Below are 26,336 nucleotides of genomic sequence, written 5' to 3'. Positions count from 1 at the left end.
GATAAATATTAATTTTTGGGGCTTCATGTCCTCCTGGAGTAGAGTAGCAATGTGGTTCTTTTTTTCAAAGCCTGTCACCGTTGGAATTCATTGTGACTCAACGAATCCAAGCAGACCACGGAGAGTCAATGAAAAATCTTCAGACTTTTAACAAGCACCTTTGGGCATTCATTGGCTGAATATTTAATACCAGATTTTACAACAGAACGTAGCACTCAAATCAAAACTTAAGTCTTCATTTAAGCCTGAACTTGCTAGTGCCTAAAGACCTAACCTAACCTTCTGAACCCTTCTGGCTGGAGCAGTATACAGTGTGCCTCTTCCACTGAAATAAACTCAGAATCTACAAAGAATCTAGTAAATGAGAGTGAAGCCAGCCAGCCTGCTGCCAGGCTACAGTGTGAACCACTGAGCTACAGTCTATAGATTAAACAAAAAAAGAAAAAAAAAAAACAAGTGCAAATTTCATTTGATCTGAGTGAATTACCTCTCTCTCTGTGCCTAATAATAACTGTAACATCAGCCAAAGAGAATCTGTCTGTTCAGTCCCGTTTGCTCCCATTGTGCTGCAGAGCCCATGCCCACCAGCTCCAATCCAATTAGCAACAGTAGCAACTCTCCCTCACTTCCATTTAATATGCTTTCTCAACTTTTTGTGGGATTAGCGCAGGGGGTGGACTGTGTATTAAGGAAGACCAAGCTGCGAGGTGTTGGAGGAGAGACTGACTAACAATGTGAATGCAGTCAAACTCAACACACACCAGCCTCATGCAGCATGGACGCAGAACCGTACAGGTTCAGCAGGAGACAAAAGCGACAAAAGGAGTTACTGTAGATAGAGCCCTCTGTAATTATTCATGGTTAACTTTGTACTTCCACAGTTTATGTTCCGTCGCGGGGCAAAACCTGCAAACCCAGATGTTCACATTCAACATAATAGAGCTTCAACTCGTTGTAGTTTTCATTAACAATCACTTGGTCTGTTGTTATTGTAAGAAAAAATGCATTAACATATATTGATACAAATTTGCCCCAAACCGTTTGTGTAAGCCTGTCCCATAAACGTCACAAGTGTGATGTGTCGTGTGATGTGGATTCTTTGTCGGCCAAACTGAAAAAAACTGAATTTGAACACATTTTAGAACTAACCAACTCCTTCCATTCAGACTGCAGCCGAGTGAGCGTATTTTTCAATACGGTATGTATTCAATACATACCGAGGAACGTTTCGTTCACACCGATTTCTCAGAGGACCGGTCGGAGTGGAGTTAGAGTGGGGACTACTCCGACCAAATTCTAGTGTTATAAGTGAAAAACTCGAGCTCTGTTTGACATTGGCATCCACGATTTTTTTTTTTTTTTTTTTTTTTTTTTATTATTGTTGCCTGTTTCAGCTAATTTGGTGAAGTAGGGTGGTAAAGTACTAGGGTCCATTAGTATTTTGGTCAAAAATCACTGCCCAGAAACGTCTAGGTTACATCATGGAGACTGCACTGAACTTTAGTTTTAGTTTACCACATTCTGCGTTTCTCCAATATCTGATTGACTATGACAGCTCATTGCAAAGATGGACCAGAGAGCACCTGGTTGGCGACTTCCCTCATGGGCACAATGCGAGTGTAGGCAAGCTCATAATATAAATTATTCGCCACCACATAAACTTTCGCAATGGTACTTGTAAATTTTGTTTATTAATGTTTGTCTGAGGTGAAGATTTTTATATCTCACACAACTTGAGCTCTGTAAATTTGGCGGAATACTCGAAAAATATTATTTCCGTCATCCCTCCTTAATGCCACATGCAATGTGGAGCAAAAAGCGCTCCGACAATTAACACGGACCAGACTACAGGATGGTGGAACTCGTAAATGTTGTGCACGTGTTTGGGGCAGAATGCCTGACATCTGGGCATATAAAACAGATGCAGAAACCACAGTAAATTTGATCCTTTCCCTCGTGCCATTGCATTTATGTTTTTGCAGTTACTGTAATTGCCAGTTTCAAACCTGGAAGTATCGTTTCTATCAACATTCAAGGGAGAGAAACTGGCAGGCCGAGCCCTCAGCTTCAGAAAGTTAAACCAAAAGCAGTTACTTTTGTAAGACCCTGGGGGTTTGACGCTGATTGCAGAGCCCTTGCATGAGACAAATATGTGCAACTCTAATAAATATTTGTTTCTTCATTCATTCATCTTCAACCGCTTTTCCATTTCCGGGTCACAGCGGGTGTTGGAGCCAATCCCAGCTCACTCTGGGTGAGGGCGGGGTCACCTTGGACAGGTCGCCAGTCCATCACCGGCTCAACACACAGAGACAGACAGAGACCAACAACCACTCACACTCACACTCGGACTTACGGACAATTCAGACTTACCAGTTAACCCAAACATGATGTCTCTGGATGGTGGGAGGAAACCCACGCAGGCTTGGAGAGAACATGCAAACGCCACACACAGAAAAGCCCCAACTGAACCTACGACCTTCTTACTGTGCTTCCCCCGACTATATTTGTTTATACCTAATAAAAAAAAAAAAAAAGCATCGAGGTGACATGTTTCTCATAAAACAGACATTTTGTTGTGTTTTTCTCTGGAAAAATATTTAAATACCAATGAAATACCTTCTTGTATCTTAGAACAGCATTTAAAAGCAGTTTTTTATTGTAAGAGGGCGAAAAATGATTGAACAATGACATTCTGAGCAATTACCAACACATAGTGAGCAACATTTCTTTTCTCTTACATTTGTCTTCACAAAGTGCCTGGTTTGAATTCAAAATAATTATGAATTACAAGTAAGCACTGTGTTTGTGTGAGGGAACCAGGATTACAGAGTATATACCCAATTCTGCCTGTATTGTACACATTGTGACTCATGCATTAAAAAAGGAAACACTCAGCTGCTTTGAGTTTATTATTTTAATAACTTTATTTTTCAATTATTACAAATTATAACAAAACCGAATCACAGGACATTCACAAGAAGGAGAGGAATATTTTATTTATTTGAACATTGCAAGAAAGGGCGAAATATCTGTATCGGACAAATAAAGCACAAGGAAAGATCTGTATCTTAGATGATAAAGCAAGACTAGAAAAATTGAAAGGCTTCGTCTGTGGCTCCCTCCTTGATAATTTCATACAATAACAAACTGTGAGGTATTAAATCTTACATATCTGGCTTCCTGTGCAATTTGAAACCATACTGTGTTAAAAATGAACAGCTTAATTTAAAAAATCCATTGATATTCTGGGTGGGGTGGCCTGTTGCTTTGACCTCCGGCTCCTGTCGACCACAGCAAGTGATGGATTAATTAATTCAATTAATTATTAAGGTGAACAGGCTCCTGTTTGTCAGGGGTTACATGACCTGGGGGCTGTTGAGAAATGCAGATTGGGTGTCACCTCCAAAGTGTCTGGGTATTGAACTCAGGCAACGTCTGGCTGTAGGATAGTAACCCTTTCATGTTTAACTAGAGTAATAGACAATGGGTGTTGATTTTAGAATATTTGTAAATTATCAAGATGAACTGATTAATTATTCACTCAGAGGAATTTAAATATACATTTTAAAAAGTTGATATTTCCCATACATGTCCCTGATGGTTCCCCACTGGTAAATCGTTTCTCAAAATACAAAGCGCTGACCTAGAGGCATGGATATTTATATTTATCTGGTTTTATGGCACATGTGTTACTTTAATGTAATTAATAATGTGTTTATATTGATAAAACTCATCAACCGTGACCCGTTCTTTATAATATTGATGTCTACTCTAAATTAACAAATTCTTGGCATGAATGTTAGCGATCACGCTGTCATTGCTTATATACTCAGCCACCTGTAAACCCGGTTTGATTTGATGGAGTGGCACGAGGAACAAGTAAAGGAAGATTTCTGAGGGGATCGAGAGGCTGTGAGCAACCAGAGAGCTTGTATCCACTGCTGGCAAGAGCTGAAGTCAGTTCACATCACTGTGAGTGATGTGGCTAAGGGCAACACGTTTGACAGCACTGAATGATATTTGAGTAGTTGGAATGTGCGTTATGTGCTTTAAACTTCAACATTAAAGCAGCAAAGCAGCAACTGCTTGCATCTGCGGGCCTAATGAATGCTCGTTATTGTACTTGTACTGAATAAATACTATAGATACAATATACAGCTGCAGTGCAAAATAATATATGTGCACTGCCCATTATTCCAGGAATGCTAGCAGTTATATCACATAAAATGTGAAGATATAAATCAAATGCCTCGGGAAATGTGTGCTTTGAAGAGTCAACCATTGAGTTACTGCACATGGCTAAAATATAGAAATATCTTTATATAAATGTCCTCTCTCTCTCTCCTGTTTTCTACTAGAGCAAGGAGCCACGCAACCTGACAGAAAATTGCATGCTGTTTAAATACAAATCACTGACAGCTCATAATTTTAAGATGCCTTTATACCTCATATGTCTGCACATCCAGCTCAGCCCCTGAAGAATGGGAATGTAGTCTTTTTTAGAGCATTTATATCATTAAATATTGATGAAATAATAAAACTGTACCTCAGGTTGAGACAGCACTTTGGTCTGCCTCAGTGTTGAGTCCAGCCAAGCTCATTCACATGGAGATAGAGCTGAGTCAGACTGCTCTCAGCCACACAGTAATCCCCCCGCTGTAATGTTCAAATCAAGGACAAACATCATCCCCACGCTGAAGAAAGATGCTCAAAACGTGACATAGAAAAGAAGATGGAATGTGGGAGAGAATGGGGACCCTTCTCATCGTTCCCCTGTCGGCAAGACAGCCTAAGCACGCACACCTGGCTGGAACACAGCTACATGGACATAAATCCAAAGAGAAAAAGAGGGGGGTCAGGTATATTCAAGAAGATGAGTTGAGAAATACCTATTTTTTCCCCACATTTTTCATGTCTACAGCTCAATTGTGAAATTTTGGTGGTACCCATAAGTTTCCCCTGTGGCGGTTGTTGGGAGTTTGCAATGTAGCTTGGTCTATGCTCATGAAGTATTTTATATGTAGGACCTTAAAGTAATTTCTAGAGCTGAGTAGCAGAACTTTGTATGAGTTGATCTTTCTTTTTTTTTTAGGAGACCAGTAAAAAGACCAATGGAGCTATCATCATCATCATGTTGATCTCCCAGCATTATTGAAAAGCTTTTCTCTACTCTCAGTCGGATTTGGTCTGCATCCTCATTTTAAACCATTTATTTATTGTCAGAAGATAAGTGGTTAAGGCCATCATTTGATTCAACAGAAATGTAACGAGGTCTCTTTTGTGAAAGCAGTTTCAGAGTTGTGGTTTGTTCTGAAGACCTGGCATTGCGCCACCTCATTGTTTTCCTTAAGAAAGGAAATAATTTGAACCGAAATAATCTTTTCAAGCACCTCACTCATGTTTTAAAAAAGGGAAGTTGAAGATGTCGGATGCCTGTTTTAAGAGCTTTTCAGGAAATTAGCTGATACACTGTCAAACACTTGTCAAACAAAGTTTTAGTTATATAAGTCGATAAATAAATTAAATACTCAGTCGAGTTTTGACTCAACATAATGTATTGCAGAGATTACTGAGGTCATCTGTGTTTAGCGGTAGGACCGGCAGTATTTTGTAATTGAAGGACAAAGTGAGTTCACATTTTCAAACAGAACATAAATTGATTATTATCATTGCAGGGTTTCCAAGTATTCATGTAAAAGTAATCCTTTCATGCATAGCGCACAGCTTTGCTGCAGGAAGCCAAGGGCTTCTTTGCATACATTGGTGCTGGAAAGTTTGAGAATTTACTATATTTCCTCATATATATGAGAAAAAAAAACTCAGCATATATAAAAAGAAGCCAACAAATGAGACAGAAATGTCACACTGGATTAAATATTTCACATCTGTGAGTGGCACCATATGTGAAGCTTTAGGATTAGCAGTCATTTTGAAGATGCAAACAAATATAGGTGTGATTAACTTATTATTAGCTTGGCTGGCTCAGGTGTGAGCGGGTTCCCTGACTAACACATGTTCATGAAAGTGCGTATTGGTATGAGTGAAGACGTTTCTAAGGACCTTGGAGAAAGCATTGTTGATGTTTATCAGGCTGGAACGGCAGAACCATCTGTAAAGAGTTTGGAGCCCCAGTCAGACAGCTTGTGTACAAACGGGGGAAATTCCATAGCGTTGTTGCCCTCCCCAGGAGCGTTCAACCAACCGAAAACACTCTGAGAGCAATGTGAGCGTAATAGTCAGTGAGGTGACAGAGGAACCCTGGGTAATTTCTCACCTACTAAAGGCCTCTCACGCTGGCTCATATTAATATTTCTAAGTCCGCCATCAGGAGAAGACTGAACTATAATGGCGCGCATGGGTGCCGTCCTCCAAACAGATGACTGCTGCCTGTCTGAAGTCTGCTGAAGATTGCATGGACAAGCCTGAAGGTTACAGGAAAAAAAAGGTTTTATAGATGGATGAAAGCAGACTAGGACTTTTTGTTTTGAATAAAAAAAACATTATGTTTGGAGAAAGGAAGCTCATATTTTTGAAGATATATAGAATATTCTAAAGCATTTGAAAACTTTCACCATTTTTTATTTTCTTGATATATGTCAAAATGGTGAGTGCCTACCAATTTGACCTCTTCTTCACCTGTGGAGTAGCAATCATTGATTTATACAGTTTAGAGCAGATGACGAACTGTTATTGAGCTTTGCACTCATTCTTACCACTTTCTTTCGAACCGATGTGCTTCTGGACAAAAAAAAAAAAAAAAAAAGTAAAAAATCTTCTATTCATTGTCAGGGTTAGTGTGGGTCAGTTGTAGAAGACCTGCATCAACTGCGCGTCTAGTGAGTTGGTAGATTTCCAGAGAAATGGACTCATTAACATGTTCAATGAGTACAAGGGCATAAATTGAATAGCTTTAGAATTACACATGCGTTAATACTCAGTCATATCTGGCCATATCAGGCAAGATCAGCTCGGCAAATTTCTGTAGAAACAAAGATGATGTAAGGAAAGTTCTTCTTTAGGTTTAAGAGCAGGCACAAAGGCGGGATAAAAGCAAACTGTCTGTCTATGTGCTTATCCAGACATCCTTGTTTGTGTACCACTTCCCAAGGGCGTGACGTAGGTTGGCACCAAGTCGTCTGCGACGTTTGAATGAACCCCATCTGGTTTAAAGCGGCCTTTACAGTTCCAGAAGATACTAAAATTGTCAATAAACTTTATCCCATGGGCGAGACATGCTGATGTCAGCCATGAATTCAGGCCAAGGAGTCTGCTGAGGGATTGAATTCCTTTCCCCCAAATTTGAATTTTTCCCAAAACGTGTGCATAGTTTTTTTATTCTTGTTTTTGTTTCTTTTTTTTTTTCTTTTCTTTTTTTTATCAGTAGTAGGAAATAGTTTTTTTCAGGCTCTTAGCTCTCAGAATGATTAAGGGCTGAGTGTGGCTAATAATAGTCAAGCAGCCGCTCACATCACTGTCACTGTCCTCAGGCATCTGCCATGCTTAACTATGGAGTCACTGGTCTAAATCGTGTCTGGCTCCGAATTGGAGAGAGCGGCATGTCTTTTTTGCCCTTATGGGACTATTTCAAATTCCAGTGGTGTTATTTCATTCTTTGCGGACTCCAGCGTAATCCCATGGAGGAAAAATATGTCTGTTTGTTCCCAGCTCTGTATGAAGGCTGCTGCGCGGTCGGCACCGCTCCACATATAGCATTATTAATGCATTAGACTGAAGACAATCGCTGTTCTGCCAAAAGCATGCTGTGTCTGTTTTGCTAGCGGCCATATTGTCCAAATTTGACAAGCCATATGTGCAGGCCCCGGCACAGCTATGGTCCAATGGTCATACATGCCCCAGTCCAATTTTCTACAAAAAGGCCATACTATATATAGTATGGCTGATGGTGGGATATATATGTAAAGTTGTTCCTAATGCAGTATTGACATTTTACAACTGTACAAACCCGGCACTTCCATTTACATATGATTCAAATCAACTATATTTACCAGCGCTAGTACAACTACTGCTACTCCTGCTACGATTGGCAGGCCACCATTCCAAACTGCAGAGGTTAAGTCCGCTCCTGTCTCTTTAAAAAAAAAAAAGCTGTTGAAAAACGTATCATGTTATCTGAAAATGACAAAATGCCCGGCTGAAAGCACATCAAAGGTTTTTGTTTTCGTTTTTAAACGCTGTGGTCTGAATACTCTGAGGGTTTCATCGCCTGCCTAGAGGGCGACTTATGTTGAATGTTTTTGAATAGTTTAGAGTACCCATGTTTGGATTTTGTAATTTGTCAAATCCCTCTTGTGCATTTAGTGAAAGGTTTGTTTCACTCTCCACTGTTCCCAGTGTCTTTTGGGCTTTCTGTTTTACACCAGTTTTCAGCAGTGCTCTAGTGTGTAAAGGTTCATTTTTTAATCCTGTGTCATGTCTGACTTTTTTTCAAAATTCAGACTACATAACATTTCACTTTCAGTACGGCGGAAATCTGAATGAGCATGTTCCAAGTGAATGTAGGGGTGCCTTTAGCTGCTACAGAGTCAAAAATATTTTTTTGTTCAGGAGTAAATGAGAGAAAAATTGGTTCAAAAATTGGTATATCGACATCAAATACATTCTAATATTGCACCATGAATGCTGGATCTGTTTGCTTTTCAGCACTTACACCACTCCCTCTTTCACATTAGGGGTCAGATAATGCTCATCTCTCTCTGTAATAGTCCTGTCATGTCTCACTAAAGCTGTTATTGAACATTTGCTCAAATGCCACCTGTGTCTGCATAAAAAAAAAAAAAAAAAAAAAAGCCATTACTTCAACAGATAGCTGAAGCAAGCAATACAGCATATGCAGAACCTTCTGCAGGAGCTGCTGCAGCCGCATATTGTGTGGAGGGAAGCGTAAACTTCATTCGAAATGAAGTGACAAGAAAAGCTGAGCCAAATGACAAAATAATCCAGTAGAGTGCCGTCACCAGCCACGGCCTCAATAACTATCATAGAGATGAATCCACACTATCGACTGTAATCAGCTTCAGAGAGGTGGATAATGTTTCAGATATTGGATTATATCCTATAGTCTTCCCTTTATTACATGTGGTCCTGTGCTTTTCTTTGACGTGTTTAGCATGATATGCACCCTGTGATCTGAGAGTAAACTCTTAATCATTGCCCAGTTTCTCTTCTGGATTATTTGTTTTGCCAGTTGCCGAGGCTTGTTCATTGAAGTGTCTTGAAATGTTGCAGTCAAATTGCAATGAAAATGAGTTGGTTTTTGAGTTGATGCAGGAACAGTGGACAGTGGTAATTATCCAGTGATTGCTTTTGACTTACATAATTGCACAACAGGGATTGCACATGAAATATGGTATTTGAAAACAATTGATTTTGGCTTATAACCGCTGAGCAAAAACAGAATAAATTGGTTTGGATTGGTCCTGCTCCCTCGTTGGGAAATAAAGGCCTTTTTCATTTAGTTTACTTTCTTTTCTTTCTTTCTTTTTGTTCTCCCTTCTACTCCTAACTCCCTTCTATGAACCATGCTGACCATCCACAACAGCCTGGATATGTGATGAATTTTCAGTCCATATTAACTGCATATGAAGCTCAAGCAGTCACTCTATTTTGAGCTCTTTCTGGATGTCAGAGGTCAGAGTTTCTAAATTCTAGTCCAGCCAGTCACATGAGGAAACTCACTAGCCACTTTTAGTTAGGTGAATTTAGTTTTATGAAATTTTGTGTACATCTGGACACTGAGAGCAAAGCTCAACCAGAGTGGTGTTCCTTGATTACGCATTCAATTTTGTCTGGTGAACCTGATTCTGATTTTGGCAACTGTGATCAGAGCTGCCAGTCGGCAGCTTCTATGTGTGAAAAATTAAAGTGCTACATCTATCAATTCTCTTTGCTGTTTAACCATCACGGTCGCAAGGCGGCTGCAAAAGTGCATCCATCTGAATTTCAGTCTTTCAGTATATCGTCTGTAAAAGGTTAGCTTTCACACCAACACCATCTTCAACACAACAGTGTAGTTCAACAAGGAATGCTCCAGACACATCTGCGAAGTTAATAGTCGACTCAAAGGTGAACAGTTCAGCATCATACTGTTTCTGATATGGAAAAGGTTAAAGCTACAGATGTTCTCGGCCCCTCTGCACTTGAAAGAGTCTTTAGAGTCTTTTAGCTCCAATCGCGCTGCTCTCATTATTCGTGTACAGGTGCAGCAGGTAGCTGTTTTCTGGTAACAAACACAGCTTTGAAAAACTACCAGCATGTTTCTAAGTTGGAGTCAAAATTCAAATTGTTGCTGGGAGGTGAGCGCTGTGCTCTTGTCAAATTTATTGTCTTAATGTCAAATTTAAAAAAAATCCAAAAGATATGTGATCAAGGATCCTCTCAAAAAAAAAAAAAAAAAAAAAAAAAAAAAAAAAAATCTAAGGAAAATGCACATTTTTAGTCTTTATTTCCATTTTTAAACCCCAAAAGTGTTTTCAAAACTGAAGGGGGAGAGCTATGTTGTTTTTTAGAGAGTACATTTGAGGTGTTGAAAAATTTAGCCCACACTCTTTACCCTGACCGAAAGGTGGCTGACAGCATCTTAATTATTAATAGTGTATATTTCACATAATTGTTGCTGTAATAAAAAAGCAATGGCAGATAAAGAGAAGTTACCCTGATGTAAGTCGAGCTCCAGCTCCTGCACAGTCGTCCATGGGACTTGATATGCGTGGCCCAATCAGCTGGTAACAGCTCTCTTTATTTCTCTACATAACACCAGGGACCCTCTGGACACAAAAGAAGAGGCTAATTCTGCATCAATAAATATCCTCAGCTCACTATTTTTGGCTTTTCAGTAAATGCAGTCTAGAGGGCATGCATGATGGTGGAGGAAGAAGATGGAGCTCTACTTTCTTGGCAGCTTCTGCCTGTGGTGTCCGAGGTCATGCCGAGGTCTTGGAGGTTGTGCAGCATGTAAAAGCACCATGCGGGAAAAAAAAAAAAAAAAAAGTGTTCCTCCTTTTATCTGCTGCAAATGGTTCCTGCAAGTGGCAATCCAGTCTGGGTGCTTTCCATTAGCCCCAGGTAGCGCTTCACTTTCCTGTCTCAAATGTATCCTCTGTTAACTCCTCTTAGGAGTTAAGAGAAAGACAACCTGTGCAGACCTGGCATTAACATGTGTCTCCAGCGAGGCAATCACAAGTGGGCAGTATAATAAGTAGCTATATTAAAACCTGCCGTTAGTATTCATCTCCACATGCATCTCTGCTTGCCACTTCTGATCAGATTTCATTTTATCTGTATTTGTATGAATTTGCACATATAATTGTGAGCGAGTGCGTGTCTCGCTGGATGTTTTTATTGCATATTCAGTCTCGAAGTTTCAAAGCTAAGTTGCGACAGGTTCACCCAAGCACCCAACCATGTCGGGCCTGAACGGGATCGGAGGGGAAGAGAAGTGGGAAGTGGGGAGAAAACGAGCAGCACAACTGTTAAACATGTTGAAACACTAACAGATGAAAACACCTGATCTCTGCTGCTCCACCTCAGAGTACAGACTCATAACTGTGTCAGGCCATCTGACTGAAACAATACAAATGAGAAAACAGAGTAGACGTGAGGGAGCAATAAAAGCAGCTATAAATATACCAGCCTAGAATCTAAAGCCTAATTGGTTTGTAAAAGACCACAGGCACAGCGTGTCTGATGTCAGTTACAGGCTCCGGCTGATTCTGTAATCATAATAATAATGACTGTGACGATGCAGCTCTGCTGGGCTGGAGATGTATAGATTTCCTTAATGAGTCAACATGCGCTTGGGAAAAAAAAAAAAAAAAGTGAGGGAGAGAGAGAATGAACAGCAGCACTGAAGGTAGAGCTGACGGAATAACTTTAAGGTTCGATCGGGCTTTTCCAGTGAAGTATCCTTGAGCAGGACAGTGAAGCCCTCACTGCCCCTGATGCCAGGAACCTTCAGTGCTACCTGCGTGTGAAGGAGTGTTCCGTCCGGAACTATTGGTCATCTAAGATATAGTGTAGTTCGGTCATTAGCTTTGTATGTCAGGGGGATTTTCAATTCTGTTCTAGACTTGAGATTCTGCAGATATATTTACGTAGTACATACAGACAGCTGACCACGGTGTCAGAAGGAGCCTCCACAGTGACAGAGATGGAGAAGTCCACGCAACTGGGGATGCGGTGGAAAGATCCACGATGCGTCAAAGACGTTTTTGATGCTCAAAGTATAAAAGAAAGTCACTGCTCAGGCTTAGAGTGTCAAAAAGTAAGTGATTGTCGGCGAGGACCAGCACAGCACACCCTTGGTTCTGTGGTTTAGGAGAGGGCAAAAAGAAGAGAAGAGACTGAGAGCTAATGTGAACTTCGCCTTTTTTCCTTTTTCTTTATTGCTGCGTTCAATGGTGTTTGTGTTGTCACTTTCACTGCCATAGGAGATATTCAGACTTTCGTATTTAATCCAAGTGCCTCCGTTGCCTAAAGCACAGACAGGACCAGATCTGTTGTGTGGCGTTCTTACAACCACCATACACCCAAACCTCCTCCTGTACCACTGTAAAAGAAACGTAATGAGTCATACACCCAAACACAACCCAGCCAGGATTTAACAGCTAGACTTTTTTTACTGCTCTCCACTTGTAGACAAATATAATTTCCTGGAGACAGGGTCATAGTGTAATAGTAACAATGTTTCCATGACGGTCCAAATCCTCTTGGCCACTCCCTTTACTGCCCCATCATATCATCTGACCAATCAATAACACATTCAGATTAAAGAGGCCACATAGCATTCACCTGTGCTGCTCTGGGAACCCTTCTGATTCCTTGACTGCTTTCGAGATGCATTTAGGTGATTAGAGCTGGAGTTCAACTGATAACTCTGCCCTGCAGATACATCATGCTGATGTACACAAAGCAAGAAATTGTTGAACACAAAGGCGACCTAGATTAAGATATGGAATCACAGGTTTGCCCACCAAGAGCCCGTTTTCAACATATCATATCATAAAAATATGATAATATCAAATATGATTACAGCAGTGACGGTTATGAAGGAGTTTCGGAGCTCTTCTCAGCTGGTAGTTTGGTCTAGTCTTCCTGAACCAGCTGCTCCATCTTTCCTTGGTATAATTGCTTCCCTTGTTTACTCTCTGTTTCACATGTTAAATTGCTCTGGACTCAGTCAGGTCCGGTTCAGAACAGTGTTTTTGCTGTTTTTGTTTTTTTTTTTTTTTCTTTTTGGCTGGTTTTAGATACAGTATATGTTTTGGGTCGATACCGAGTCAGTGACCTGCAGCTCAGACAGAGCTCTCTGACACCGGGCAGTACTGTATGTGTCATCGCAGAAGGTCATCCGATTTTCTCTGCACAGATTCAAAGAGCCGTCATGATGGACGCAGTGTAGCAACCACAAAAACTAAGCCCCCTGCAGGTTTCATGGGGGTGTTCTTTTCTTATTTCTGTTTCTTTTCTGTGAACACTGATCTGATGTGACTTGGAAAAAAAGAAATCTCTCTTTTTTTGTGTGTGTGTTTCATCTGTTCAAAGGGCATTCCCCCAGTATCCTTTTGGCTTGTCAACATTTATTTTACCAAACTCCTGTCGGGTTGTTTTTCATGTTTCCCTTTTATAACAGGGCTCTTCCTGAATGAGGCCTTGATATATGTTGCAACTGGGCGCTGGATTCTGGAGGTTAGTTTGACTCTGCTGATATATATCTGCTTTTTTTGTTTTGACCTGTTGTGTCCAACATCCATGGATGCGAGCACACAGTGCTACCAAACAGCACATCAGGGACTTCTCTCCATTTAAATCGGTTGATGAACTGATTCAAAGATTGAATAGTATTTCCTAATCGATGGCGATGATCGGCTTGACATACCACTACAGTCCACCTCTTTATCCACATTTAAGAAAAATTGTATGGAGTGAACAAGTTTTGTGGCAGACAAGATGTATGAGTAGAAATATTGCCTGTGGTTGGTATTTCATGTTGGTATTTCATTTTGACTCAAGAGAAATGACTGAATGAGAACTAGGATGAAGGTCAGGTTAACTGTATGCATCCAAAAGGTTTGCCCGTTCAGACAGATCTGTATGGGTCAAGTGAAAAGCTCCAGCAATGCGCTGCTCTTTATCACCTGCTAAGTTAATAACCAGGCCAACCGAGAGTTTACATTTATCAAAACAACCACTTGGTCTTAATCCTTAAGGTTTTAAGGTAAAAAAAAAAAAAAAAAAAAAGCGACTTGTTGACAGCACTCCAGATGAAGCTTAAATCTCACCTCCGTGTTCCTTGTCCTAGTAAATTGAAGTAGGTTTGTCAAGTGCAGTTCCTTCTTCATCTGATTGTGGTGTGCCAAAGCTGGTCACTGCCTCCTGAGGTTGGACAGCTTAAGCACCCACTGATTCTTATCAGACGGTGACAATTGCAGCTATCCTTAGGAGGGTAAACCGACGATTTGTTGAGGACATCCTCAAAGAAAAAAGAAAAAAAAACAGGGTACGATGAACCGACAAATGCATGAAGCAGCGCTTATTCTGCAGTCATCTGCCTTTCATACAGTTTGGAAGTGTAGATATATACAGGGTGACATGAAGCAGGCACTAAAGCTGGAGGTAAGACACAGCTAATGGCTACATGTTTAATTAGGAATCAGCATTTGTGAGAGCATCAGCTGACGCTGCATTTGACATGCTCTCTGCTGGAATATATAATTCAAGCCTATACATTCTTAACAGTATGCAGCGACATCTGGATTCACTGGGGGGGGGCGTGCTTTGTTCAGCTGACTTCAGCACGATGACTCATTATGTTGCCCAACAGTTCACCCGAGCTAAACTTCAGACCAGACCATTTGAGTCATTAGGCAGTACTTCTTGCCTAACTTTGGTCCCTAAATGCTTGAGCTGGCCATCAAATTTTCAAAATGCTTAATGGAATTTGAAGTGAAAGTAAGAAGGAAGAGGAGCAAAGCAAGGACAGAGAGGAAAAAGAAGAGCTTAGAACACATCAAGCACCCTCCTTAAGAATTTTCTAGAGTTTTCCCTCAATGGTATTGACAAAGCCCTATTTCTGAGAGCAGTGTGGGGGGTAGGCGGCATTAGAGTGAGAGGATTGTTGAGATTGATGGCCAGTGAATATGCATGACAGGAGATGTCATGTCTAAATGAATTAGTCACAGATGTATGAGGAGTGGGCCAGGCGGAGAAAATAGCCTGTTGGATGTGGCCGCCAATTACTTAAACTCAACTCTGTAAGGACGTATTTCCCCCTTTTCTGGGTGGGAATTCATTTTAGCCGGAGACTCAGCAGGTCAGTCATTTTCAATATACTCCTGACTCCTCCAAATGTGTACACTGCAAAGGTACTCCACCTTGTACTCTATTTAATTAGTTTATCACCGACTTAAAGACACACTGTCAGCAAACACAACACATTGATAAATGACGCCCAATGTTATGCATGTGCAAACTTACTAAATAGATATGCTGCTTCTGAAGTCCTTGAACAAACTACACTCCTCAAGTGAAACATTAAAAATGGTGAATATTCTAACAGCAACCTTTCCACTAGGCTGAGTTTTTGGATGTCTAGGACGTTTACACTGATTGATGTTTTTCAGAGATGATAAAATTGCCTGTTATATCGATCTCCATATCATCCTACCACCTCCGTGGATGTGCCACAGTAGGTTTTCAGAGGGTCAGAGGGGGAATTACTTTGCTAGGAAAAGCTCACATATGTTATGGGACATAATATCATTGAAATCTGCACTACTGGGAATCTAGCGCAGGTTGCATCTCTAAATTTGAACCGTGCATTGGGCTTTGTTATGTGCTTAGATATATATTTTTTTAATTTATTTACCTGCTGTCTGTCCTGGGAGTATGAATCTAAGTTGGCCTTGATAACTGATCTGTTATTAAACTATGAAATTGCATTAATGAGAGAAAAACAAGAACTCTGTTTTGGGATGAGTTCAAGCCCTTGAGATAACTCAACATGTATATTCACGAAAGGAGATCAAGGAAATTGGTTTGCTGTGGAAATTAAAGCTATGGATGGTCTAATGAGAAAGTGCTATAGCACTTCTTAGCACTTCTCATGATGGGTGAATCATCTAGTTCAGGGTAAATAGTTGTGCTTGTTAGTGCCACATAAAGGGATTCCTGACCACTATGGGCAAAGAGAGGCAAGAACAGATCAACAATGGCACATTTACTTGAGTATTTACTCATCCATTCATTTTATTTTGGTCCATTAACATGGACTGTTATGTTCTTCATGAACCTAGCAGGAAAAAGAAGCATGTGTTTAGTTACATGTGGTAATTAAACGACTTTGTTCATAGAAAACAAGCACATCTGAGCATTTTTATTCGTGCCGTCTACGTTTGATGCAGGTAAACCAAATGTTAACAAAAAGGAGACTGAGATGAGATTTTGCCAGATGAGTTTGGCTTTGGACTCATACTGAGTAGACGCAGATGCACCATTTCACGGTGCAATGGAAGAAGTACGCCATGGGAAGAAATATCGTCACACATTTACACACAAGCTGAGCTGCTGGCTAGTAAGCAGACTGGTGAATTGGATTGGTTCTATCACTGTGTTCACACACGTATTGCAGAACGGTAACATCAAAATTTTACACTGCCCTTGTGCCATAGAACTTGCCTTTCTGTATTAAGATCAGTCATTCTGTTTGAGAACTATAGTGGACCCCTGTGTTTTTAAGTTTAAATACTGGGGTATTTTTCTTTCTTTCATTATGTTGCTTCAGAGAAGGGTGGGCCTTTTTGCAACAGTTTGAATTCAGGCCATGTAGAGTTTCTTTTTTTTTTCTCACACTCATTAGGACTGTAGACAATAGATTGGTGGAGAAGGAAGGTGTGTGGGAGAAATAGTGTGACAGCAGCATACAGTCGACCACATATTCAGAATGTCAAGGAGGAGAAATGATGGAGGAAAAACCAAACACAGGATCAGAGCCTTGAATACTGAGAAAGAAATGCTATGATCGGATGAAGGCAAATTCTCCCCCTGAAATTATCCACCGTGACCGGCACAGAGCCAAAAGGCTTGGACAGAGACCGAGAGGGGCAGCAAAAAATATTGGAAACTTTATGGAAAACTTCATGATTGATGGTCAGTCCAGCTGTGGTGGAGAGTTTGAAAGGCATGAAGACGTTTACAGAAATTGCCTTTTGTTTTGCTGTTGAGTTTGCTGTTAATACAATAAACCTTTCTCTCTCTTTTTTCAATTAATGAGACTGAATGAGATTAACCGACAAAAACAAGATCATATTTCATTACATTTTAAAACATAATAGTGAAAGTCCTTGAATGTATTATAAACGCCTCGTTATCAAACATTTACACACTGTATGCACACATTCACGATATGTGAAGGTGGCCTCTTGGTGTGTAGCCAAATGTAATTAGAGTTAGAAAATCTGATCACAAATCTCTTTACACAAGTCGCTTTTCCCGAGTGTATATATTACCAACAGTGCGATCATCAAGGCGGCTATAGTAATTGTCCCAGCTCGTTCAAGAGCATAACAAAAGGAGGGAGGACCGCACAGCGAGCAGTTAAAGTAGCAATATTTATGAAAGCTAAAGGAACCGAACTAAAGTGTAGGTCCTTGGTCAGTGCTGAGGCGAAAGTGCATGAGGTGCGTTTGTGTTTGTATATCTAAGTCATGCGGAAACAAAAGAACCAAGCTAAAACAACCAAAGCTAAACGTTGCGGTCTATAAACAGCATAAGGGGAGCGATTTGTTGACTGTATTCTTTGGATCTTCAAGGCTCAATTAATTTACTTGAATATCTTCAGTGTTGTGTATTCCATATGATAATCTTGCCCACAACGGGGGAACGTAGGTGTCAAAGTAAATTGAAGTTCAGAAAAAAATGGGTTCAACAATGTTATAACAATCCACTGGTGTTTTCTGAACACTTGCTGCCTCTTAAATATATAAATATAATAATAATAACAAAATAAGGCTTTTAAAGCCTTAGAGGCATTTGTCTAAAATAAGTATTATAGAATAAATAACAGGAGAGCACCATTGTGGCTGGAAAGATTTTTGTGACAGTAAAATTAAGTTATTCAATAATATTCCATATAAAAAAATCCCTATAGTGTATGAGAAGGAGGATGTTAAGTATTTTTGTATCTGTTTTCAGTGTTGTACTGGTCCCCAGGCACTCAACTCACAGCCGGCTGCACATGGAGACCAGTATTATTTCTCCAGCGTGGCCAACAGCTCATTTTGATGACTGTAGCTTGTTATCTCCCTCATGAAAGAGGTGTTGTTTGATTGAGTTGACCGTGATCAAATTTGATAAAGTATAATCCTCAATTTAAGCTCAGAACACTTTCACCACTCAGAAGCTTTTCATCACAACAACATAAGTCATCGTGCTATAACATGATCAAAAAATAAAATATGTTATAATGACAATAATTTACCATAAAAAAGAAAAGTCTGTAAGAGCATAAATGTCAAAGGTTTGTGTTACGCATGCAGTCAACACTACCAGTCAAACGTTTGGGCACACTTTCCTGTTCGTTTGAATGAGGAAGTGTCTCCAAGCTTTTTGGGTAAATGACTGTTGAAAGTTGAAATAACCTGTGTGGGATATGCCAAAATTGCTTCATAACCCTTCTCAATTCATTTGGCCTTGGACCATACAGACTGAGGATATGCCATATCTGGTTTAAGCCTTAAGTGAGTGTGTGCTGCTAGTCTGAATGAGCAATTCAAAGAAAAAAGCTATTTGATAGTTAGCTACACCCTGCGGACAAATTCACTGCCTCTCATGAGCTTATAAAACAACAGATCAGTTTTATTTGAAATGTTGAGCTAGCTGTCTCAGCAGAGGCTCTAGATTGGGGTGTTGATTGACAGTGTGATGAACGGTACTGGCAAAATGTTAACACATTTTGTCATCTGACTTAATCTTAACAGCAAATATCCCACTGCGACGCAAAAGAAATATGTAGTTATATCTAATGCATATGTAAAAATATAAGGAATCATTGTACCAGCTGGCTGATGATGGAGAGTGGAAACATTTGCTGGTGATGGAAAGGTGACTGAAAATTGTTGTAATTTTTATCCCCTCTTAGCGTAGATCCTCACCTGTGAATCACCCTTTCCAACACATCACTGACATTTCAAATTGAGTGTCACTCACAGCGGAAGTGGAGGGATAAGGATCCTGACAGGATAGGGGAGGGATTGCTGTAGGAGGGATACCTGTCCTGTCACAGCCACAGAGTCTCACGTGACTGCCTGGAATGTGCTCTTATATATATGCATTTTCACTTGTGCATGTGTGGGAACACGTGGAGATACAATCTGAACATGAGAGCAGCGTTGTTTGGAGCACATTTAGAAAATGGGCTCTATGATGAAGTCGGATTTACAGCGGCGCATGTCGGGCCTATTGTGTTTTTAAAAAGTGTGCTGTGTGTAACGAAGGAGTTTTGGACTACAGGGACGTGTGACTTTTTTTTTTTTTTTTTTTTCCTGTTTTGGACTCTTGATTATCCTCCATCATTTCCAGTAAGTTCAGTGTGATGTGACTTCAAAGCCACAGAGGTTTCTAACATTGTTTTCTGGCATCACAAAAGGGGAATAGATGACTCTGAAACACCCTGTCCTTGCTTGCACGTGATGTGCTATGCTGTCTCATGTGGATGACAATAGCAGCCAGGATAAATTCTGTGACACGACTTTTACATCTGATTTTCTCACTCACACCCGAGACGGAAGGCTCATTGGCGAGCAACGGAAAAATCTGTCTCTGTAGTAATTTGCATATATACATTATATACATCCCTCCTCAAACATTTCAACAAGTCATGAATATTCATCTAAGCATGAAATCTATGCAGATGTGTTTTTATACCAGAAGTATTTTGGGGCTGTCCATCCAAACGGTCATATGTCCATTCCATACTGACTTGGATAAACTAATTCATTGACAAACTGATTATATTTTGGTGGTCAAAACTTAAACACCAAGCTTAAACAATGATCATTTGTGGATTTTTATGGGTAACGAGCTTCATGCCGCCAATACATTTAGCGTCACGACAGACCAATGAAATTACCGAAAAGGTCACAGTGGACCAATGAAATTGTTCGAATTAAATTAAACGCACCCTAACTAAATTCTTCAGATCGGTCATTTATTTTGCGTTTCATGCACACACCCTTTTCATGGAAAATACACAAAGCAATGCATATGTTGCAGTTTTCAAGTCAAAGGCGATTGATCTGGCGAAAAGGCAAAATCTTTCTGTGTAACATATTCAGTGGTCAAACTGAAGATTTTTTCATTTGTTGTCAATTAAGCTTAATGAATAAAAGTCGCGTTTATTTTGTTTTTTTCACCTGGTTACTGAACCACTGTCGCTGATCATCCTGTCACACAATAATAAGTAATAACAGATGGCCTGAAAATGTGGTGGGACTTCAGCACATCAAAAAAAAAAAAAAAAAAAGTCCTTAATAACCGCCATCATTTATTCTAACTAGCCATCGGCCAGCGGGATAATGATCCAATCATGCAGTCACAAGAGTCATCCCCACTCCCTACCGTCACATTCCCACATCAAAAGTTTAGAGTTTACTAAGCATTTTAGAGTAGAGAAGGGAGTTCTCGCATAGGATGAAAGTCTATCAGTCATTTTCATAGAGCCTTCAGGCTCAGTTACAGCATTAGTTTTCCTGTTTTATCTTGCATTTAATATCATCCCAGTATCAGCATGTGGCATTGGCCAGAGGGACGAAGAAGAGCAGTGGCTGCTCCATTCTCCACAGAGGAGAAGGTCAGAGGAGAAGGACTCAACTGTCTGGGGGTACCTTTTGAAAATTATAATTATCATAAAAAAAACAGGGTCAACTGATCTTCTCTGCGAGGCTTTCAGAGAGCCATGAAAGAAAAGAAGAAAGAAAAAGCTCCTCAAAAAAAAAAAAAAGAAAAAAGAGAAGAAGAAATTCCTGCAGACACTGAAGTTAAAAGCCTTTGTCTGCTCTGATGTGATTGAAGTTTAAAACTCTGCGGGCCAAAGACCAACACTGAACCTCTACTGAATGTCCGATTGCACTGTTTGTTTGCAGAGAGCAGGGACCGACCTACTTTATGTCCAGAGGTGTTGACTTCACAAACGTCTCAAACCAAAGCCAGGGGAGGAGTCTGATGACTCGATTTGACAAGATCGGATCAGAGAAACTGCTCAAAATCAGGAAGATGTTTTTATTAATGTGGCGAAGAGTTCGCACACTCTTAATGAGGAAGTTCTGATGGTTCAGACTCTTTTTGTGGCGGCCCAATAGCCAGCGCCGGTAGCATTCTAAGTGTTTGGTATTTTCTGGACTGTGAGATATTCTAAATCTGCTTATCCTATCTGGCTCCTGACCAGATAGGATAAGCAGTATGGATAATGAATCATTTAAATTGCCTTTGCCTTCCCTTGTGAGTGAAAAAAAGATGGGAGGTACAGAGAAAGGTAATTTATTGTTCGAGCTGTTAAATTCTGCCCAATCGCGTTAACAAGCAGGTTTGGAATTGAGTTGCGTCGGCCCAAAATGAAGAAACGAATAATTTCCACAGCTGTTTTAACTGCTTTGAGTAGTAAAGGTGCGACGTTAACAAACCTCCTCCCAGCTGTTTGGTTTTTATAGGTAACTTTGTCAGGGCTTGTGTGCTTCGTTATAAAAGTCTAACTGTGAGAATAGCAGGTAGTGACTGACTGACATGTTTTCCCCTTGGGGCTCACCAAAGTTGTGAGCCTTTCGGCTTATGGTTCATCCGATTTCAGTCAAGACGCTCACTTTCAGTACACTGTGAACAAAGTCTACTCGCCGGCTTTACTAAGAAGCACAATTTCAGTCAAGCAAATTTGTCCGAAATCAAGCAGCAACATTGTCGACGGTCACGACAAGTCAGTGCAGCAGCTGCTTTGATTTATTGCCATCTCAGTGACTATTTTTCTTATTCGTTCTATCGAAGCTGATGGCATTTGCCTCTGTTGCCTTTTTCACAAGTTTGGAAAATAAATTTGTGCTCGAAACAGTTCCCCAACATGGACAAGGCGGCAACTGCTGAGGGGAAAAGGGTTATTTGTTTTGCAGTTTTTTTTTTTTTTCTACATTTTGATTTCCTCATTTGGCTGTTCAATTAGCCCGCAGGTTGTCATAATTGTCCATGTGAAGGTACCGTTGTGCTCTGATTATGGAAGTACACAACTGGAGTATGACGCATGTTAGCCTTTTAGTCTATTAGACATTAATCATGGTTCCTGCAGCCTGTCAGCAGATTTACTGCTGTTGTTAGACGATGAAAGTATTAAATCAAAAATAAATTTGCTCCTTGATTTCATCGGTTGGTTAATTCTTATTCGCAACATTTTTTGGGTTGGTAGAGTTTTGTTATGTAAAAGCAAAAAGGTTGCATTGACAAAATATTACCACAGTAAGTCAAATAAAAAAGGACTCACACTTAATAATAAATTATCATAACATATATGGCATACATTTGAGATGACAATGAAGCCTCTTGTTTCACCTCCACTTAATAAGCAGCACATCCGGTTAGTGTGACCTATGATATCCACTGAGGGACAACACGAGGGGAAGAGCCAAACACTGATACAGTAAAAAGGTTTCCATTTTTTAAACCCTTGCCTTTCATTTCAGCTCATTCATCAGCTCCACGTCCAGCATGTTTTCCTGTGCACAGTCATGGTTGACTTGGGGATTTCTTTATATGAGGATGAAGAATGCATCATCACCTTCTGTCGACGGCACCTCTGGGCCGGATTAACAAGTTATTGTCAAAAGCATGTGACAGAACCTGTTCACTGGAAATTAATGACTCTTCAGTGAAATCTCATGGCAAGGAAGGTTTTTTATGGGACCGAGCATAAAATAAAGTGCGTGCGTGTGTGTGTGTGGGTGTGGGTGTCTGCTCATTGACTATTTGTGTTTGGCTCTGTGTCAATCTTCTGTATGTGTGGTAAAAATCATGCCCTTACTTTAACCGAATCTCATCTGTTTCCATCTTCTGCTGTCTGTTGCTCATATTTCTGTTACAGGACAGAGCTGCTGCCCATTGGAGACCTGAGGAAAACTATACTAATTAGAAAGAACTCGGGGTCTAAAGAATCACTGAAGGAACGCAGCTCTTCAACCCAAAATGAGGATGTTATTTCCAGTATTTGGCTGATCAGAGCTTGAAAGCTTTCTCGCGTGTTTTGCATACAGACAAAGCTGAGATGAATCTGCGGACTGATATTTGCTCATTCATCTTCAACCGCATAGCCGTTTTCCAAGTCATGGTGGAGTTGGAGCCAATCCCAGCTCACACTGGGTGAGGGTGCAACCCGGACAGGTTGCCAATCCATCACAGGGCCAACGCGCAGAGACACCAATTAACCTAAACATGGCACAGGGAGATCATACAAACTGCACACAGAAAGGCTCCAGGCCGGGAACCGAACCCGCAACCGTCTTATTGTAGGGCTATGCCACTATGCACCACTATGCCGTCGTGCTGCCCCGGACTGATATCAGCACTGACAATCATAAATTACGCCTCCTGACATCTCACTCCATGGCCCTTTATTCTCATCTGAGAAACCACTCATCCTTGTCTTTAATAGGGTGTTCTTATATGAGAAGTGAATCACTTTGTATTTATTTTTTTATTGTATTTTCTGACAGTGATGCCCTGTGTCAGAAAATCTTGTTGCATTGAGCCAGTGAAAGAAAATGACATTTTCAAGTGCTGGAAGTTTAGTAGAACATGTCTCCTGGAAACATTTATCGATGACTGGCTGGTACCTGGAGGGAAAATAATAGTTATGAGACCAATTAATAAAAGGTGAATAGTGGTTTTGACTGATCTGCAGTCTGAAGAGATAGAATAGGAACTACTGGAGGTCATGGATCTGGAAGTAAGAGTAAGTATGTAAGAGTAGAGTAAGAGTAGTTTTTCTCACTCTAAGTGTCCTGCCACATCATCCAGCTTCTACAGCCACGGTGACATTATCCCGTAAAATGTGATTACAAAGAAAGAGTCTATTTTCTGCTCGTAATGATAAACTGTCCAAACACAGAGGCAGCAAAGTCAAGTCCCAAACCTTGACGCCCCCCCCTCCACTTCTCCACCTTGGTGTTAATTTCCTGTTTCTATATGCCATACACGGTGCCAAACTATTCAACCCCAGTTTCATCAGTCCAGAGGACTGCCGCTTAGAGTCGAGCTTCACTTTGGCAGCGTCGGTGCAGCTTCCTCTGTGTCATCCTGTCATGCACTCCATGCACCATGACCTGCTGACTAATTAACATAGATCTCATGTAGTTTCAGTGTTGTTGTTTTGTGTTTTGTTTTTTTTTTCTTTAAGCCTGTATTTGCTCTGAGGTTCTGTAGTGATGATAATCCCCATTCTATGTACCTTTGGAGTCATCTCAGCTGGACGCCCACTTCTCGGAGAGTAGCCTTAGGAAATAAATGAATAAATAAACCGCTCTCTAACCATGGCATCTTTATGCAAATCAATTCTTCTGATGATCTTCTGCTATATTTGGTTTGTCTTCTGACATTTACTTCTTAAAGTGAGGCTTCTTTTCAATCAATCTTTTGAATTCTTTTGAGCCAAAGTCACTCCAACTTGCACCGCCAATCCGGCTTCATCGATTGGACTTGTTTGATTATAGCTGACTCCAGTTAGCTTTTGTTAATGAAATTAGCTGGGGTTCATATAATTTTTCCATTGCACATCGACTACTTGAATAATGTTTTCAGGTTAGACAAGAACAACACAATGATTTGTTAGGTCTTATTTAAAATATATTGTTTTTTGTTTTGCACCATTGTGCTTTATTTGTGGTCACTGCACAAATTTGATTTTGTACTTCTGCTTAAATTGTAGGAATTATGCTTCTTACGAAGCACATTTAAACATTCAAAAAATAGCATTCAGGAGCTTCTGACCCCTAAAGAATCAGATACTCTCTTTTTACTCACTCTTTTTCTCCTTTTTTTACACACAAAATTGAAAGTAAAATACAGCATTTGTAAATGTGGCCTATTACTATGCTCTTTTCTATATCCTGTAGCGTGTTATGTCGAGAGCGCCACACTCAGCGCGTACAATTCTCGGCATGACTGATCTGATTCTTCTCAATACCCCTTAAAGTTGAAAATAAGCCTTTCAGCCTCTTAGTCATTCTTTAAATATGGAGACATTGTTTTGGAGCACACAGCAGTAATAATGAAAACACATCACTGTCCATAAACACACCTATAGCTGAGAACCTATTGGTATTCTTTGTCTTGCCCTCCTTATCTGGAAATAAGTCAGCTCTCTCACTTTTCCCATCTGACTTCCTCCTCACCGCAAGTGTGTATGTGGCCAGAAGAATAATGTCTATAGTCAGTTCAAGTTTGTTTACTTGAAACTATGAAAAATAATATTAAGTGAGCACAAATGGGCTGAAGACAGCTCTACAGGCACAAGATGCAGCTTGTGTATAAGGTTGAAGTGTAATCTCAATGCTAATTGTCACATAGATGCTTCAGGGGTCTGATTACCAACTGGTCCTTCTGATGGAGACAAGTGAGTCTTCAGGCTGATTGCATCTCACAGGAGATTACTGTATCCCAAGAGATCACAACACTGGCAATGACAATCCTTTGAAGGCCCTTTGTTGGAAACATCAAGGGACTGATGTGCGTACCTAAGATCAAAAAATTATTATCATATAGTTTAAAATAGTTTCAAGTACCGTCTGAGATTCAAGTCACTCTGTGGAGTCAGACTGAAGAACACTGACAGGAACATTCTCTTTTAATTAGCTGCACTGGATATTTTGACACTTGATACAAGTTTGTACAATGCTGAACATTTTTTGAATAGAGCACTACAGTGAACATTAAGATTACCTTGTCCAGATCTGCTAGCTGTTGCTTTTTTGAAGTTTCAATCTAAAAAAAAAATTAAATAAATAATAAGAATCAATTGGTGGTATTTTCTTCAAAATAAAGTTCTTAAATCCCTGATTAGTTTCAGTGATACTTTGCAAAGATGCAATACTGAAAAGTTTTTTTTTTTTGTTGTTGTTGTTGTTTTTTCCCGTATCGCATGTTTTATGATTGCATTTAGAGATTACATAAAAAGATTTTAAGAAATATGTCTTTTGTGCTATTTTTCACTTGTCTGGTTATGTTTAGGTCAAAACATAAACATAAACATTTAATTGCTTTTAAAGACACAGACTCATTTCATGTTAGCA

This window comes from Echeneis naucrates, chromosome 20 (assembly GCF_900963305.1).
Source record: "Echeneis naucrates chromosome 20, fEcheNa1.1, whole genome shotgun sequence".
Classification (NCBI taxonomy): Eukaryota; Metazoa; Chordata; class Actinopteri; order Carangiformes; family Echeneidae; genus Echeneis; species Echeneis naucrates.
This window is presented reverse-complemented; position numbering follows the sequence as displayed.